Below are 9549 nucleotides of genomic sequence, written 5' to 3' on the forward strand. Positions count from 1 at the left end.
GTTTCACTATGTTGGCTAGGCTGGTCTCAAACTTCTGACCTCAAGTGATCCTCTTGCCTCGATCTCCCAAAGTGCTGGGATTACAGGCATGAGCCACCATGTCTGGCCACCTTCTTTATTTTACAGAAGAGCCACGGGCCAGAGAGGCTACCCGAAATGACAAATGCCACTCCATTGGGTAATAAAATCTGAACCTTGAATCCAGGACATCTGGATCTTAGCATTAAAAACAACAATAACAACAGCAGCAGCAACGAAAAACCTTGTATTTTGAAACAATTTCAAACTTAAGGAAAAATTGTGGAAAGGTACAAAGACCTCCCATATGTCATTTCCCCGATTTATCTTTTTTTTTTTTTAATTTGCCACTTTTTTGTTACTCTGTTTCTATCTACGCATTTTTCCCCAGAACCATCTGAGAACAGGTTGCTGACACTGTCTGTTTGCATGAGCCGGGTACACAAAGGTGCCACTCCGGGGTTTTCTGAAAGTAGCTGGTGAAGCCCTCCCGTAGTTGCGTCTTGTCTTTGTTTTACAATCCAGGTTTGCCTTCAAAATACAGCACCTCGCTTGGCACAGATTGCCAACATGATAGATATTTGGAGGATTAAATAATGTTAATCATCAGTATGTTCACAATTGGTCCAAGGAGGTGAAATACATTGTTTAATTAGCCCAAGCCTTTTAGGGCTGAATTATCCACGGTTTAGAAAATGATCTCACGATTATGTTTCTTTGTTTTTAAAGTTTACTGTTTGGGCAAACACCAACCCTGGTTTGTTAGACCTGACTCTGCCTGGGAACCAAAACATAGAGATTTGATAGCCACATATCTCCACCCTGTGGCCCTGCGGGGAATCACACATCCCTGGATCCCAAGCCTGTTGAATTCGTTGGTGTTTGTCTGTCAACGACAAAGGAATTCTGTACTTTCTGGGTCAGAGCAGCTGAGAAGGGGGAGGGCTTGAAACAGGGGAACAGACAGAAAACTCCTTCATGACTTTCCAGCCCCTCTACACGCCCAGTCCTTGGATGTTTTGTGCTGAAATAAAACTCAACTCTTTGGCCGGGCACGGTGCCTCACATCTGTAATTCTAGCACTTTAGGAGGCTGAGGCAGGTGGATCACTTGAGGCCAGGAGTTCAAGAGCAGCCTGGCCAACATGGCGAAACCACATCTCTACTAAAAATAGAAAAATTAGCCGGGTGTGGTGGCAGGCGCCTGTAATCCCAGCTACTTGGGAGGCTGAGGCAGGAGAATCGCTTGAATCTGGGAGGCGGAGGTTGCAGTGAGCTGAGATTGTGCCATTGCACTCCAGCTTGGGCGACAGAGTAAGAATCCATCTCAAAAAAAAAAAAAAAAAGAAAGAAAGAAAAAAAAAAAGCAAAACAAAAACAAGAAAACTCAACTCCTCTCTAACCTTGAGTTTCTTTATTTCATGTCCAATTGCCCTTCCCAGTTCCTAGATTTTCCCACCCCAACTGCAGTGTGTCAAAGGCAAGGGCAGCCACCCCACCTGTGGTTGGTGTCTTGGGTTTGGGGTCAGATAGAACAGGCCTTAAATCCCACTTCTGCCCTTGTGACCGACATGGTCTGGGGCTGCCATTCAAGGCCATCTGGGTCTCAGTTTCCTCATTTGTTCCAGCAATGATCCAGTGCCCCTCCAGTGCGTTCACCCTCACCAGGCTCTGAAGCAAGCTCTCATTTATTTATTCCTGTTTTCAGAGGGAGTCTCACTCTGTCACCCAGGTTGGAGTGCAGTGGTGTGATCTAGGCTCACTGCAACCTCCACCTCCTGGGTTCAAGTGATTCTCCTGCCTCAGGCTCCCAAGTAGCTGGGATTACAGACGCCTGCCACCACATCAGGTTAATTTTTGTATTTTAGTAGAGATAGGTTTTCACCATGTTGCCCAGGCTGGTCTCGAACCCCTGACCTCAGGTGATTCGCTCACCTGGGCGTCCCAAAGTGCTGGGATTACAGATGTAAGCCACTGCGCCTGGCCACTCTTATTTATTTATGCAGACGTGGTCTCACTATGTGGTCCCAGTTGGGCTTAACCTCCTGGGCTCAAGCAAGCCTCCTGTCTCAGCCTCCTGACTGGCTGGGACTGCAGTATGACCCACCACACCCAGCCGATGCAAGCTTTTGACAGAACGCCCTGCCACTCTCTCCCTGGGCCCCCCATGCTGTTTCGTCACCTCTGGGACTCTTTCTAAGCACCCCTCACCTGCATCCTCACTGTCCGAAATTTCTTTGCTGTCGATTCTTTCCTTTGCTGCTATTCTCAGGTCCTTTGAATTTGACCTTTGGACTCTTCCCTTTGACCTACATTCTGCAAATCTGGGCCACATGGTGCATTGCAGCCCGTGACCTAATCCTGAAGCCCAGGCTGAGGGCAAGCCCTGGGTTCCCATGTGTCTGGGAAGGAAAGTGGGAAATGGGAACAGCAGGTTCTACCTTCCAGGAGTGTTGAGAGTTACGGGAAAGCACTGAGTAGAGTCCTTGATCCCAAAATGTTCTCTCTGCATATGAATTACCTCCCTTTCTTCCTCCCTTCCTCTTTCTTTCTTGCCTTCTTTCTTTCTCTCTTCTCAGTAATTGGTTTTTTTTTTTTTTTTTGAGACGGAGTCTCGCTCTGCCGCCCAGGCTGGAGTGCAGTGGCCGGATCTCAGCTCACTGCAAGCTCCGCCTCCCGGGTTCACGCCATTCTCCTGCCTCAGCCTCCCAAGTAGCTGGGACTACAGGCGCCCGCCAGGTCGCCCGGCTAGTTTTTTGTATTTTTAGTAGAGACAGGGTTTCACCGTGTTAGCCAGGATGGTCTCGATCTCCTGACCTCGTGATCCGCCCGTCTCGGCCTCCCAAAGTGCTGGGATTACAGGCTTGAGCCACCGCGCCCGGCACTTCTCAGTAATTGTTAAGCCATTTCTATAAAGCACAATGACCTTCTTAATAAACTATTAAAGCGTAACTAGCCACTTTTTTCCTAGTAAAACCCAACAGCAGATGTGGCTGATCACAGATGATGAGTGACCGAGTGATCTCAGCTGCCTGTGTGAGCTGTGGGGCAAGCGTTTAGTAGAATCATAATAGAACAATCTGTAAGGGTGGCGGCCGTACCAACCAGATGCAGTGGCTCATCCCTGTAATCCCAGCACTTTGGGAGGCCGAGGCGGGCGGATCACCTGAGGTCAGGAGTTCGAGACCAGCCCAGCCAAGATGCAAAACCCTGTCTCCACGGAAGATACAAAAATTAGCTGGGCTAATTTGGTGGCGGGCACCTGTAATCCCAGCTACTTGGGAGGCTGAGGCAGGAGAATCGCCTGAACCTGGGAGACGGGGGTTTTAGTGAGCCGAGATTGCACCACTGCACTCCAGCCTAGGTGACAGAGTGAGACTCCATCTCACAAAAAAAAAAAAAAAAAAAGTGAAGCACGATGCTGGCATCTGTCTGTGAGTTAATGTGTGCAGTGGAAGAATCTGGAATGCCAGGGAACAAAAGGGATGATGAGTTGTGAGGAAGGAGCAGGGAGCTTTGACTGATAGGGGTGGGTAATCACCTGACACTCAATGAACTGAATTCAAGATCAAAGTCACCTGCAGGATATCAATGGGCTAAGCTGCTCTGCCTTCCACAGAAGCAGAACAGGATCGGAAAACTGCCTCTCCGAGCTTTTCATACCTGGGTTAGCAGGAGTGTCACGAATGTCCAAACTTGTTAGATTATCAGTCTCACAGGCCATCAACTGACATGAGGTCAGGAGAAAGTTCTGCATAAGATTCTCTACAAGTGTCAGAGAAAGAGCTCTGGGAAATGGGACTTTTGGGCCATTTTCACTCACCACACAAATGAAGTAGAAGCAGCTTGGTCCCCACTGAGACTGTAGCTGGCCTCTCAGCCTCAGGAAAACCTTGGAATGTGCGGGGAGGAGGGGGAGCTTCACGACGAAAGAGCTGAAACTCCATAATCAACACGGTGTCGACTGGAACTTTCTCCTTAGCCTCCGGATTTACCATTTCTCTTAGGAGAATCTAATGTCTGCCTCTTTATTTGGCAGTCTTACATGGAATTATGTAGAGTGTTGCTTTGAATCTTCTCAACTAATTCCCATTCTGATTTTCTTCAACTTTAAAATTTTTATTTTTTGAGACAGGTTTTTACTCTGTTACTCAAGCTTTAGTGCAGTGGTGCAATCATAGCTCCTGCGACCTCAACCTCCTGGGCTCAAGCAATTCTCCCACCTCAGCCTCCCAAATTGCTGGGATTACGGGTGTGAGTCACTGCACCTGACCCCATTCTGATATTTTTATTTTATTTTATTTTATTTATTTATTTTGAGACGGAGTCTTGCTCTGTCACCCAGGCTGGAGTGCAGTGGCGTGATCTCGGCTCACTGTACACTCCGCCTCCCTGGTTCACACCATTCTCCTGCCTCAGCCTCCCGAGTAGTTGGGACTACAGGTGCCCGCCACCACACCCTGCTAATTTTTTTTGTATTTTTAGTAGAGACGGGGTTTCACCATGTTAGCCAGGATGGTCTCGGTCTCCTGACCTCATGATCTGCCCTCCTCGGCCTCCCAAAGTGCTGGGATTACAGGCATGAGCCACCGTGCCCGGCCCATACTGATTTTTTTTTTTTTTTTTTTTTTGAGACGGAGTCTCGCTCTGTTGCCCAGGCTGGAGTGCAGTGGCCAGATCTCAGCTCACTGCAAGCTCCGCCCCCCAGGTTTACGCCATTCTCCTGCCTCAACCTCCAGAGTAGCTGGGACTACAGGCGCCCGCCACCTCGCCCGGCTAGTTTTTTTTGTATTTTTTAGTAGAGACGGGGTTTCACCGTATTAGCCAGGATGGTCTCGATCTCCTGACCTCGTGATCCGCCCGTCTCGGCCTCCCAAAGTGCTGGGATTACAGGCTTGAGCCACCGATCCCGGCCCCCATTCTGATTTTTTAAAAGTTTATGAGTAAATAACCTATTTAGACATTTTGAACCAGAGGTGGGAGGACCCAACTAATCATGTGGTCACTATCAGGAAGCCAGGACCAGAAATAGTGGTTAGAAGAACTAAATCATCCATGCATCCATCCATCCATCCACCCATCCATCCACCCAGTAACGAATATGTATGATGTTTTTACTATATGGGGACACAGTCTAGAAGGAGCTCAGATACCAGCTGGGGAGCCTGATAACACTAAGTGTCAAAATGTTACTACAAAATGTCCTGAGCTGCAATGATAGAGAAAGTCAAGGTCAAGGAGTGCTGGGAGCAGGCAGGACAGGCACATCCCTCTGTGGTGGAGGGCAAGTAGACACCTGTGTGGCTTCCTGAAAATGGTTCTTGGATGGTGGATGGAGTCTTACAAGATAAGCAGGCCAGGTGCCTCTAAAGGAAAGTGCATGGCAAGAGGCTTGCATGAGGCAGGGCCTGCAGAGGAAGAGCTGGCCACTCCTTCCTGTTGGAGCAGAAAGGGGAGGCCTCGAGTGGTGGGAAATGAGGCGGAGGGAAAGGCCAGCTCACAGAACATCAGCTTCACTGACAGGCTTCAATTTCATTTTGTAAACAATTTAGAAGTCGTTAAAAGTTTTTTTTTAGGCCAGGCGTGGTGGCTCACGCCTATAATCCCAGTACTTTGGGAGGCTGAGGTGGGAGGATCACCTGAGATCAGGAGTTCGAGGCCAGCCTGGCCAACATGGTGAAACTCCGTCTCTACTAAAAATACAAAAATTAGCCAGGCGTGGTGGCGGGTGCCTTTAACCCCCTTTTGTTGTCCTTCAGCCAAAGAGAAACTTTCTCTAATTTTCAACTGAATTTAGGGCTCTGGCCAATGATGGGCCTGAAAATTCCATAATGGCCAGAGAGGAGAGTTCGAGCTGGGCTAAGACCCCCTGAGTCATTCTGTGTCAGAGACTCCACTTAACGATCGGAATACTCAAAGGCACTACCTCCCAGATAAAATCTTGGAATAGAAACTACCTACTTGCGAGTAAGGGAAATGATTTTTTAAAAAATAGTAATAATTGAAAAACTGGAAATTCATGTGCAAAAGAATGACGTTGGAACCTTCCCTAATACCACAGACAAAAATTAACTCGAATGGATCAAAGACCTAAATGTAAGACCTAAAACCACAAAACTCTTAGAGGAAAACAAAAGGGAAAAGTTTCACAGCATTGGATTTGCCAGTGATTTCATAAACATGATGCTGAGGGCACAGGCAACAACAACAAAACAGACAAACAGAACTTCATGAAAATTTAAATTACGTATTTTTGACTCATATCTCTTTTTTTTTTTTTTTTTTTAGAGATGGGGGTCTTGCTATGCTGCCCAGGCTGAAATGCAGTGGCTATTTACAGGCATGATCATGGTGCACCGCAGCCTCGAACTCCTGAGTCCAAGTGATCCTCTCACCTCTTCGTCCTGAGTAGCCAGGATTACAGGTGTAAACCACCATGCCTGGCTAAAATTTCAAAATTTGTGCACTAAATGACAATATCAACAGAGTAAAAAGGCAACTCACACAATGGGATAAAATATTTGCAAATTACATATCTGATAAAGAATTATATCCCAACTATAGAGAGAACTCCTAAAACTCTACAAAAAAAAAAAAAAAAAAAAAAAGCCTGAATAAATGGGCAAAGGACTTGACATTTCTCCAAAGGAAATCTACAAATGGCGATAAATACATGAAAAGACGCTCAACACCACTCATCAGGAAAATGCAAATTAAAGCCACAATGGGATATCACTTCACACTTGTTAGAATAGTCATTGTGTGTGTGTATATATGTATGTGTCTAGGTATACATATATATGTATAAAAACAACATGTATAAAACAACAGAAAACAACAAATGCTAGTGGGAATGTGCATATATATGTATAAAACAACATGTATAAAACAACAGAAAACAACAAATGCTGGGGAGAATGTGGAGACACTAGAACCCTTGTACATTATTGGTGGGGAGGTAAAATGGTGCAACTACTGTTATGGAAAATAGTATAGAGGTTACTCAAAAAATTAAAAATAGAACTATCAAATGATTCAGAAGTCCCACTTCTGGGTATTTATCCAGAAGAACTGAAAACAGGATCGCAAAGTGATATCTGCATGCCCATGTTCATTGGAAACAGCATTATTCACAATAACCAAGAGATGGAAACAACCTAAATGTCCATCAGTGGATGAATGGATAAAGAAAATGTGATATGTACATACAATGTGATATGGTTTGGCTCTGTGTCCCCACCCAAATCTCATCTTGTAGCTCCCATAATTCCCACATGTTGTAGGAGGGACCTGGTGGGAGATGATTGAATCATGGGGGCGGGGCTTTCCCATGCTGTTCTGGTGATAGTGAATGGGTCTCATGAGATCTGATGGTTTTATAAACGGGAGTCTCCCTGCAGAAGCTCTCTCTTTGCCTGCTGCCATCCATGTAATATGTGACTTGCTCCTCCTTGCCTTTCACCATGATTGTAAGGCCTCCCCAGCCATGTGGAACTGTAAGTGCAATAAACCTCTTTCTTTTGTAAATTGCCATGTCTCAGGTATGTCTTTATCAGCAGCGTGAAAACAAGCTAATACACAATGGAATCACATTTTAGCAGGACATGAGAGAAAAATATTTTATAGTGTGCTTGAAAGTAGATTGAGAACATGGTTTATTCTTCTATTTCTTTTATTTTAAAAAATTATTACTATTTTTAATTGATACACAATCAGACATATTTATGGGACACATCATGATATTTTGATATGTGGATATAATGTATAATGATCAAGTAAGGGTAATTCACATATCACTCACCTCCCTTTTCTTTGTGTTGGAAACATTCAAAATCTACTCTTCTAGTTATTTGAAAATATACAATAAATTGTTGACAATTGTAGACACCCTCTAGTGCTATCCGCCTATCCAGCTATACTTTTGTGTCTGTTAATAAATCTTTGGTTATCCCCTAACCCCCAACACACTTCCCCACCTTTAATAACCACTGTTCTACTTTCTATGTCTTGTTCTACCCCCAACACACTTCCCCACCTTTAATAACCACTGTTCTACTTTCTATGTCTTGTTCTACCCCCAACACACTTCCCCACCTTTAATAACCACTGTTCTACTTTCTATGTCTTGTTCTACTTTCTATGTCTTGAGATCAACTTGAGAACATGCAGTATTTCTCTTTCGTGCCTGACTTATTTCATTCACATAACGTCCTCCAAGTTCATCCATGTTACCGCAAGCTATAGAATTTTTTTTTTTTTTTTTTGAAACGGAGTCTTGCTCTGTCTCCAGGCTGGAGTGCAGTGGCACAGTCTTGGCTCACTGCAACCTCCACCTCCCGGATTCAAGCAATTCTCCTGCCTCAGCCTCCCGAGTAGCTGGGACTACACTACCATGCCCAGCTAATTTTTGTGTTTTTAGTAGAGACAGGGTTTCACCATGTTGGCCAGGATAGTCTCGATCTTTTGACCTAGTGATCTGCCTGTCGCGGCCTCAGAAAGTGCTGAGATTACAGGCCTGAGCCACCACGCCCAGTCAAATTTTGTTCTTTCTTATATCTAAACAGTATTCCATTATGTATATATGCTACGTATTCTTTATCTTACAATGGAATATAATTTTATTCAGCCTTAACAAAGAAGGAAATCCTACTGTATTCAACAGCATGGATGGATCTTGAGGACATTATGCTAACTAAAATAAGACAGTCACAGAAGGTTAAAGCCTGCATGGTTCTGCTTCCATGAGGTAGCTAAACTAGTCACACTCATAGAAGCAAAAAGTAAAATAGTGGCAGTCAGGGGCTGGTGGAGGAGTGGAAAGGGGGAGTTGCTATTCAATGGGCGTGATATAGTCATGCAAGGTGGAAAAGTTCTAGAACTCTGCTGTATAGCAATGTGCATATAATTAAGAATATTGTACTGCACACCTAAGAGTTTGTTAAGAGGGCAGATTTCATGTTAGGTGTTTTTTGTTTGTTCATTTTTTACCACAATTTTTAAAAAGGGGAAGAAGGAACCCATGTCCCCTGCCCTGGTGAGGGCCCTTCCCACTGCTCTCTCTTTACTGCCCCCGGCCAGCTGCCCTCAGCTCTGAACTTCCTCTGTGGTTCTGCAGTTGTTCAGAAGCAAAAGCCTGTGGGAAGGAGAAGTTATGCTTTTCTCTTAAAAGAGTAAGGACCATACCTGCCCACCTTTTTTCTTTTTGACAGAGTTTTGCTGTGTCCTCTGTCACCCAGACTGAAGCACAATGGCATAATCTCGGCTCACTGCAACCTCCACTTCCCAGGTTCAAGAGATCCTCCTGCCTCAGCCTCCCGAGTAGCTGGGACTACAGGCGTGCACCACCACACCCAGCTAATTGTTGTATTTTTAGTAGACACAGCAGTTTCGTCATGTTGGCCGGGCTGGGCTTGAGCTCCTGACCTCAGGTGATCCACCTGCCTCAGCCTGCCAAAGGTCTGGGATTACAGGTGGGAGCCATCATGCCCAGCACCTCACTAACTTTTGGTTCCATTAAGGGTGAAAATCAGTT

Source organism: Rhinopithecus roxellana, chromosome 19 (assembly GCF_007565055.1).
Source record: "Rhinopithecus roxellana isolate Shanxi Qingling chromosome 19, ASM756505v1, whole genome shotgun sequence".
Lineage (NCBI taxonomy): Eukaryota > Metazoa > Chordata > Mammalia > Primates > Cercopithecidae > Rhinopithecus > Rhinopithecus roxellana.